Raw genomic sequence first — 10375 nt, 5'->3', positions numbered from 1 at the left:
TCGCCAACTTCGGAGTTGTTTTCCCCGGCCGCCGCCTCGCTCTCTCCCGAGGCCGGCCCCCGAAGCCCCGGAAATCGGCTGAAAGACCGGCGCCGCGGCGCGCCCTCGCCTAGAGCCAGCCCGCAGGCCGCGAGCGCCCCGGTACAGGCCTGGCCGCCACCTGCTGGGGCTTGAGGCCACTTCCTCTTTGGGCCAAACTTTACCGACTGTCAGCCCCCAGGGCCGGCCCGGGCGCTGCTCAACTTCTCCAGCGCGTCCAGCCCGCGGAACGCGGCAGGGGAGCGGGGGAGGGGGACAGGCGGCTCGGCACAACGCCCAGTCCCTCGCGCAGACTGTACCCCAGCCAGCCCAGGGGTTGGAGGAGCCCGGGCGGTGGAGGGGGCGGGTGACGAGCCTGGCCCCACCCCTGCCAATCAACGCGCTCTCCGCCCACCCGACCGTCTTAACGCCTTTCCGGTCGTGCAGGGTCTTGTCACTTGGGCTTTGAAGGCGCTCAGCTTCCACTTTTAAGTCTGCTTTGTTTAGTCCTTTCCGTGTAACGTTAGTTACAGGACACGTCTGTCAAAGGGCAACTGCTTATTCCGTAACTGTCATGTCTTTCCTTTGAATCCTTAAGCTCTCAGTACTTTTCTTGTCCCAGTGTCTGGGATGCGGTAGCACTTTTCTCGATGAGCCTCTATTATAGCAATTACCACACGGTGTTGTAACTATTTGTTTACTCTTTCCCGCCCCTGCCCCGCCCCTGCTGTGGAAACTGAAACTTCCTGTAGGCTGGGGCCTGGACTGTTTACCTTTGTACCCACAAGGCTTCTCTCCTGCTGAGACACTGTAATTCAATAAAGGAATAAATGTGCCTTCCCTTCTTGCTGGCCATGTGACGTTGAGAAAATTGTTTAACCTCTCTGTGCTTCTCAATTGTAAAATGGGGTTAATAATGTACAATTCCCTCTTAAGGTTATTGTCAACATTTAGGGAGATAATACAAGTTGAGCATCTAGGGAGTGTTTCATACACGCTAGCAATTATTATTAGTCACAAGAGATATTTCTAATTTATGTGGGCTTGGGTTGCAGGTTTCTTGTGGCACTTATAGGTTATAATAGTAAACAATAACAATAGCAAATAGTTTTTGAGCTTTTTTTCACATTTCAGGCACAGATCTAAGCACTTTTCAAGTGTTTGCTCTTTTAATCCTCTCCACAATCTTGAAAAGTGGTTATTATTGTTACTCCCATGTTACAGGTAAGGAAACTCTGGTACAGAGGGGTTTAGTATTGCCCAAGATCATGGATCTGGTAAATGCTGAAACAAGGGTTTGAAACTAGGCAACCTGGCTTTGGACAGAGTGTACATTCAGAACCTTACTACTCTCGCCTCTTTACAAATGGTACAGACAGTTTTCTGTTCATGACATTTGTTGTTGACATCAGTTTTGATGTGTTCAAAACTGAGACCTCAGCAGGGCCTGAAGCCATAGACTTGGCCATAAAAAGTCCTTCTGCCACTTGGATCTTGGTCCCATGCCAAGGGAACTTGGTTCCTTGGTCTCTCTCTGTTCCCTACTATAGCCCTTGGGATTAATGAGGGGTGAAATAGAACCCTAAGTGTGGGAGGAAGATGTTGAGTAAAGGGAAGCAGGGCAGAGAGGTTGGGGAAATTAAAAATACTTAAGTCCTGAAAGCCATCACGGAAGTTTTAGTTGAGTGCAGGCTGTGTTCTCTATGCTGGCTACTTAGCAGATGCCTGGAACTTGTAAGAGTTCACTTTAACTTCAAGGAGCTTACAGAATAGTTGGGAAGAGAGGTCAGATATATAAATTTAAAAAGTCAGCCATGGGGAGTACTTGGGAGTGGGCTTGTGGGGAGTTTAGAAATGAATTTAGAAATAAAACTGGAAAAGTGGTGGCGAGATGGGAAGAGTTGTAAGGGGCAGGAGGAGGAGGAAGAGCCCATGGTCTGGAATGCTGAATAAACTAAGATTTGGAAAAAAAAAAATCAAGATCTAGGTTGGGGACTTCCCTGGTGGCGCAGTGGTTAAGAATCCATCTCCCAATGCGGGGGACACGGGTTCGAGCCCTGGTCCGGGAAGATCCCACATGTCGCGGAGCAACTAAGCCCATGTGCCACAACTACTGAGCCCACGTGCCACAACTACTGAGCCCACGTGCCACAACTACTGAAGCCCACGAGCCTAGAGCCCGTGCTGTGCAACAAGAGAAGCCACCGCAATGAGAAGCCCGTGCACTGCAAAGAAGAGTAGCTCCCGCTCGCCTCAACTAGAGAAAGCCCACGCACAGCAATGAAGACCCAACGCAGGCAAATAAAAGAGTGAATTTGAGCCAAAAGAAAATAGGAAGAAGTGAAAGAGAACCTATAATTAGTTTAAGCTTTAATTTGTTTAGTGATTTTAAGTGTCCAAGCCCATATATATCACACTGTAGACCAAGTCCATTTAGAAATGGGTCTGTGGAGATGTTCTTGGAACTCTGAGAAATTGTGAAAAGTACTGGAAAATGGGCAGATATTTGGTTTTCAAAATGCCAGTATCTTTTTTTTAAAAAAATATTTATTTATTTATTTATTTTTGGCTGCGTTGGGTCTCTGTTGTGGCGAGCGGGGGCTACTGTTCGTTGTGGTGCACAGGCTTCTCATTGCGGTGGCTTCTCTTGTGGAGCATGGGCTCTAGGTGCACGGGCTTCAGCAGTTGTGGCGCGTGGGCTCAGTAGTTGTGGCTCACGGGCTTTAGAATGCAGGCTCAGTAGTTGTGGCTCACAGGCTTAGTTGCTCCGCGGCACGTGGGATCTTCCCGGACCAAGGCTCGAACCCATGTTCCCTGCATTGGCAGGCGGATTCTTAACCACTGCACCACCAGGGAAGTCCCACCAGTATCTAACTTTGATAGAGTACTCACCATATGTTTGGCACTCTTCTCAGCACTGAACATATATCATCTCATTTAATCCTCACCGCACCTCCAGGAAGTAGGTGTTATTTTTGTCCTCATTTTATAATTGAGGAAACTGAGTCACAGATAGGTTAGATAACTTGCTCAAGATCAAACTACTAGCATGTGCAGCAGCCAAGGTGCTCTGGTCTGAATGTTTGTGTCCCTCCCGCCACCCCCAATTCATCTCTTGATTTCCTAACCTCCAAAGATGATAGTATTAGGAAGTGGGCCTTTGGGAGATGCTTCGGTCATGAGGTGGAGCCCTCAGAATGGGACTAGTAAAAAAGGCTCTAGAGAGATCCCTAGCCCTTTCCACCATGTGAGGACATAGAAAACACTGGCTGTGAACCGGGAAGAGGGCCCTCACCAGAAGGTGACTATGCTGGCACCTTGATCTTGGGCTTCCTAGCCTCCAGAACTGTGAGCAATAAATTTCCCTTGTTTATAAGCTACCCAATTGGTTGTATTTTGTTATAGTGGCCTGAATGGACTAAGATGGAAACTTGGTACTGAGAAGTCGGGGTGCTGTTGTTACAAATACATAAGAAAGTGAAAGCAGCTTTAGAACGGGGTGATGGGCAGAGGCTGGAAGACTGGAGGTGCATGCTAGAGAAAGCCTACATTGCTGTGAATGGACTGTTAAGGGTGGTTCTTATGAGGGCTCAGAAGAAGAGAGCTACAGAGAGAGACTCAATCTCTCAAGAGAATACCTAAGTGAACAGATGTTGGTGGAAATATGGATGGTAAAGATTATTCTGATGAGGTCTCAGAAGGAGATGAGGAAGACACTGTTGGAAACTGGAGGAAAGGCGATCTTTGTTATAAAGGGGCAAAGAACTTGGTTGAATTGTGTTCATGTCCTAGTGTTCCGTGGAAGGTAGAACTTGTGAGGAATGAAATTGGATATTTGGCTGAGGAAATTTCTAAGCAAAGTGTTGAAGAAGCAGCCTGGTTTCTCTCGGATGCTTGTAGTAAAAGATAAAAATGATTCAAAGGTGGAATTGTTCATCAAAAAGGACACAGAACTTAAAAATTTGGAAAATTCTTATCACTATCTAACATACTATATTTTACTCACTTATCATGTTTATTCCCTGCACCACACACAAGAATATAAGTTCCATAGGGGCAAGGATCTATTCTTTAACTGGTGAATCCCCAGTGCCAAAGGCAATGTCTGGCATAAAGTAGACAATAAATAAATATTTGTTGAATGAATGAATGAATGAATCAGTGACTGCCGATCATAGGCATCACGTGGCATCACGTGGATTATGTCTTTTAATCCACTCAACTACCCTTTGAATTATTGGCCCTTTTTTTTTTATTAGCCCATTTTAAAGATGAGGAAATTGAAGCTCTGGGAGGATACACAGCTTGCTGAAGGTCACCCTACCAATAAGTCATAAAGGCTGGATCCAAACCCAGATTGTGTAACTCCAGAGTCCTTGTCCTAACCACTGTGTGGTACTGCTTCTCTGGGAAGCTACATTTTAAAAGACTGACAAAATGATTTAATCCAGAGGAGGGTGATAGGAGTAGTGAGGGGTCTCTAAGCTGCTCCGTATGAAAGCTGTTTATGGAAGAAGAAAGGCTTTTCACCTAAAAAAAAGCTTAACTGTAGTGAGCGTTTGTATATATGAAAACTAGATCCAAATATTTGAAGAGCTGTAGCGTGGAACAAGAATTTGTTTACTCTGTACAGTCTGAAGGGCAGAAACTGGAATTAACGGAACAAATAAAGATAGTCCCTGCTCAGGGTAGAGGAGCTGAAGGCACAGTTAGGGTTGATGCAGAGGGATACCAGCCCTGGGCTTTCAGGGCTCCTTGAAAACCCTGTGACTTGTGGATTGTAGGATGGCAGAAAGTCCGGGAAGACAAGAGCAAAGGAGCTTCTCAAAGCAAGCTGTGTTAGATGCTAATACAAGGCCAAAGAAAGTGAAAGCAGAGAGGAGGCCTGGGGTGGGAAGAAAGGGGTCACGAGGGCCTTTTAGGGAGAAGTTTCAGTAAATGCCTGGTTGGGATGCAGACATAGAGGTTGGGTTAAAAAGAAATGACTGGGGAAGGAATACAGACAGCTTTTGGAAAACCTTGGCTTGAGAGAAAAGGGGAAAATGAGAAAAATCTTTCAAGACTGCAGCAGAATCCAGGAGAGCTTTTCAAGATGGGGAAACCTGTGTGTTTGAAGGGAATGGGGATTGAAGACTCTACCATATGTTGATGGGAGTAAGTTTCCTTGTGCTTTGGAAAGAATTAGATGCCGGGTCAGGGACACCCCTTGGAGGTTTGAGAACCACCTCAATCATGTCCATTTTGGGGGCCTCGGGTGTATTAAAAAATTAAATACTAAGACTGTTTTCAAAATATTTGGTGTATTTTATTTATTATTTATTTATTTACTTAAAAAAATATTTATTTGTTTATTTTGGCTGCACCAGGTCTTAGCTGTGGTACGCAGGCTCATAGTTGCGGTACTGCGGCATGCACGCGAGATTCCCTGACCAGGGATCCAACCTGGGCCCCCTGCATTGGGAGTGCAGACCAACCTGGGCCCCCTGCATTGGGAGTGCAGAGTCTTACTCACTGGACCACCAGGAAAGTCCCAATTTGGTGTATTTTTTAAAAATTAATTAATTAACTTATTTATTTATCTTTCTATTTTTGGCTGCGTTGGGTCTTCGTTGCTGCGCACGGGCTTTCTCTAGTTGCAGCAAGTCGGGGGGCGCTACTCTTCTCGTTGCGGTGCGCGGGCTTCTCACTGCAGTGGCTTCTCTTGTTGCGGAGCACAGGCTCTCTCAGTGCGCAGGCTCAGTAGTTGTGGCGCACAGGCTTAGTTGCTCCGCGTCATATGGGATCTTCCTGGACCAGGGTTCGAACCCGTGTCCCCTGCATTGGCAGGAGAGTTCTTAACCACTGCGTCACCAGGGAAGTCCCCCAACTTGGTGTATTTTAAGTGTTTATATTTAACAAATGAAAACTTTTAGGATAAATAGGCAATAATATAGTGATAATCACAAAACACCTATAGGTATTTTTATGAACTACAAAATTTAAGAATTTTATAAATGTAAGACTGGGATTAAAGGAGTCTCCCAGCCCCAGGGTGCAGATGACTTTAGGAGGATGGGTGCAAGTAAGAGGCCCCCCCAGGAGGCTTGGGCATGACCTACAAAGGCCTCAGAGAAGTGGCACAGAAATGTCCCATTCTTAGATACAGGAGTCGCAGAGGCCCGCTTGCCTTGGCCAGAGGGAGCTCCGTTCTAGCATTCTGAGGTCCAGGAGTGCAGACCCACCTGGACAAGCCCAGGGGACAGGCATCCTGGAGGGATCAGTGTCTGAGGCGTCCACCGGAGGGCAGTGTGGTAACTCAGAGGACAGGACTCCAGTGCCCCCTTTGCTTCCTCCCGCAGACCCTCTGTCCTGCACCCCTTCCACTCCCTCTTCCTTCCTGGAGTTATTCGAGGACTGTTCACCAACCCCCAGCACAGGCACAGACGACGGAAACTGACTTTTCCCTCTCTGCAGCTGGAAGACTAAGGCTTGTCATCCTGTCGCGCCCATAGTCCCACCCATTTAAGTACAGGTGTCCTGGGTTGAAGCGTGGAAAGTGGAAAGGGGGAAGGGACAGGCCGGTGGTGTCCTTGGCCCTGAGCGTTGCTGGCTTTGCCCCCACCTTTCGGTTCTCCGGGCTTGGCTTGCAGTGCCAACACCGAGCACGAGGGGGCGCTACCACCCTGCAAACCCTCCCCAGCGGTCTCTGCTGCAGAAGGGGCTGCGCCCAGACAGAGAGGATGGGGTGGGCGTTGCTCTGGGCCCCTTCTCCAGCTTTCCTCCACCCAGAACTTATGTGCAGTTTTGTGCAGGCATGGGGTGGGGGTGGGGGACCTCTGGAGCACTGACCAGTAGAGTGGAGGAGGACTCTGGGGACATCTGGCATGGAGCTTAGAGGAGTGAAGGGAGAGAGACCTTCCTGCTGGGTGCTCCAGGGTCCAGGTGCACGCTGTCCTGGGAGTGCAGCCTGGAGGATTGGTATTTCCAGAAGAGGTAGGCCAACACAACCCAATACCAACCATTCCCTGATTAAGGGCAGGCTCTGGGATAGGGCTGGCACATAAGGAGGGGGTCTGTAGGGACAAAGCCATTGTTCTGGAGTTGCGAACCTCTTCCCTTGATATATTTTCTTTCTTTTTTGAACCTTTTAAAGATTGATATGAAATATACAGTAAAATTCAAAAAAGTACTAAACTTAAATGTACAGCTCAGTGATTTTTTTTAACCTATAAATTTACTATGTATACACGTGCTTATTACACGTGTATAGAATACTTCTGTATTCACAACTACAGCTGTTAACGTATGTATATCACAGCTCTCACTGGCAATTCAAGTCAGTAAACATTTATTAAGGGGCTCCTGTGTGCCTAGCCCCATCCGACTCTTTTGTAGGGAAGTGAGGACAGAACATTCGGCTGGTGGCTGTGATGGGGTCAGTGGTATTATGAATCATAGTCATTCTTCGACAGAACTATACCACCCGTGCCTTGGAGGGCAACGGCTGCCTGTGTGATCTACCTGCAGTGCCCATATTTTTGGAATCCAAAATGGGAGCAATTGTCTGCTGTGTCTGTACATACAAACTCATGGAACCCCAGGAAGATATCATCGGATCCAGGATGTTGGGTGAGGGCACAGAGCCAGGCACAGAGTGGCCAAGGAGAGCGTTTTGGGGAATTGATCTTGCTCTCTGGCCTGGTGCTACATGTCTCTGGAAGCTGGGCGAAGGGAGAAGTCTTTGACCATAGGCTGGATCAAAATGAGCTGGAGCCTGTCACATGCGTGTGAATCCGCTGGGCCCTTCGGAGGCACCCATCTTTCCCCTGCTTTGTGGTCAGCCTGGCCTTGCTCCACCCAGACCCCATCCTGCCTCAAATCGGGGAAGTGCCCCTAGCGGGAAATCAAGTGAGTGGGCAGGATGTGACCCATGGTGAGGCAGCTTCCAGACGTGGCCCAGTCCCTGAGTCAATGAGCTACTTCAGGCTCTCTGAGGAAGTGCTTCTTCCAGGTCACTACAATGTGGACACCTCTCCTTTCCCCTCTACTGCCCCTCCCTATCCAGGTGTGGGTCTTTGGGTGCAGGAAACTGGTCTCCTCCTCCTCTAAGCCACGAAGGCCCATTGGAGGAATAAGGGACCCTGCGGAGACCTGGTCTCAGCCTGGAGGCAGGGAAAGCTGCTCCCTTGGGGTGTGGTGACGGCCCTGGCCTGGGGTGCCCGATCCATCCTGTCGTGGAACCCCGGGCTCCAGGCCTGCTGAGGGACAGAGGAGGACAGAGGGGGCTGGGCCTGGCTGGGGAAGGCTGGCCTGGAAGGCACCCAGCTGCGGCCCTGGGCCAGGGTGGAAAGTATGTGTGTGAGCTCATTTGGAAGGTGGCTTCTGGCCAGTCAGGCCTGCCTCCTTTCCAGGCCTTGGCTGCCCAGCCCCCTCGAAGAAGGCTGCCTCTGGGTCTCCCCAGTCTCCCAAGACTGTCTGAGTGAGGAAGGCAGAGACCCACAGGCTAGGTGACTGATGGGAGTTGCTCTCCTAAAGGAGGTGAATTCAGATTTGGGACGGTGGGTTGGATGGGGGTACAGGGACTTCAGAACAATGGAGCAACCTCACCTGGGGTTCCCCGGGGCCTTAAGGAATGGGAAAGGCCCTGAAAGCCTCCCCCTCCTGCCAGGCCCCTGCCTCAGACATTCACCACCCGAATCCCTCCCCCAGCTTCCGCCTTTGTCCCATTCACTTCCTCTGGCTTCTGAGTCCTATGCCTCCTCCATCCCCTTAGAATACCTGTTCCTGCCCCCAAGAAGGAAGGTGACTCCTGGCCTGGCCAAGAGGACTCCTGAGGAAGAGCCCTTCTCCCCTGTGCTACCGCTCCTGCGACACAGCACAGCAGGCAAGCACACACATGCTGACAGATTCCACAGAACACACACTGCCATGCAGACACCCAGCTACATGGAGTCCACAATGGAAGAGACACTCAAGAGACATGGTCAGAATCTGCCTGTACAGGAAAAAATGTCAGACAGACCTGGGTTTTAATTTTGGACTACTGAGCTGTGAGCTTGAGCAAGTCTTATCTGGGCCTCAGTTTCTGCATCTGTAAAATGGGGCAATGTTTGTGCTTTCCCACCACTTCCCCTTAGCTGGAAAGGGAAGTGGGAATACAGAGGGTAAACAAAGGACTGGGAAGGCTGTCAGATTGTGGGGAGATGGGGCCCAGGAGAAGGACACGGAAGGACCAGCAGAGCTGGCCAGATTGTACGTGGGGGTCACTCCGCTCAGTCCCCTCTCCTCTAGAGAGTCCAGCTCCTCTTAGATCTTCCCCTCCCTTCCCATCCCGTGGACCCAGCACCTGGCTGGCAGCCTTGCGGGCATGGGCCCAGCTGGTGGCAGGAGCCCTGAGAAGGGAGTCGATGTCAAGGGCGTCCATGGCTCCCCCAAATGTGTGGGGTGCAGTGATGGGCAGAGTATAGTCCAATTTCCTGAGAGCCCGCTTCCCTGGGTTCTGCCCAAACCTCCTTGCAGATTCCCCTTGGCTCCCTCCTGGCTGCTCTAACTCACATGTGCTGCTTTCGAATAAAGGAACTTGGAACCATAGAAACTGGGTCAGGCCCAATGGACAAAGCAGGGTAGGGCCAGTGAAAGCAATATTTGCAGGTCTCCCGGGGCCTTCTGCTCTCCCCTCACCCAGCCTGGCCTGGTGGTTCACTCAGCTGGGGCCCGGTGGGGTCCCCGGGGCAGCCTCACTGGGCTGGATCCCTCAGACCCAAGGCATGTCAGAAGCACGGGACCTTGCAGCCTTCACCCTGCAATTCTCCCAGCCTGTGAAGCCTCTTCCACCTCTTCCCCCTTTGTCTCTGGTCCTCCATTCCCATCTCTCCCCCTTGGCTTCAGAGAGAATCTTGTGATTCCAGAATCAGGGCCAAACAATTTCCTCGTGATGGGGAAACCACACTCCAGACGCCAGAGCCCTAGGCTCCCTCTCCTCTTCCCTCTGGCAGTCCCCCCTCCCCACGCTCCTCCACTGGCTCCAGCTGTGTTTTGCAGAACTCCCACTGGATAACATCTGTAATTGCCTCCAGATGTGGGCCACAAAAACACAAAAGGGCCATGAGCTCATCTCTGAGCTCCTTGCCACACGGCTCGGGCCCTACCACCCCCAGATGCCCCTGACTTCTCAGGGTCCCCATCCCCTCCAGTGAGGGTGGCGGGGAGGTGGTGTCCAACTCCACGGAGACACACAGGCCCTGCCAAACAGCTGTTGGGCAGGAGAGGCGCAGGAGGCCAGGCATAAGGTCAGGGTTCCTGGCTGGCAGGAAGGGGGGGTACCCCTTCTGCCAAAGCAATCACACCAGCCAGCCCTGACTAACAGCTGCATCAAACG

The sequence above is a fragment of the Monodon monoceros genome, unplaced genomic scaffold (genome assembly GCF_005190385.1).
Source record: "Monodon monoceros isolate NGI ecotype Baffin Bay Population unplaced genomic scaffold, NGI_Narwhal_1 Super_Scaffold_21, whole genome shotgun sequence".
NCBI lineage: Eukaryota > Metazoa > Chordata > Mammalia > Artiodactyla > Monodontidae > Monodon > Monodon monoceros.
This window is presented reverse-complemented; position numbering follows the sequence as displayed.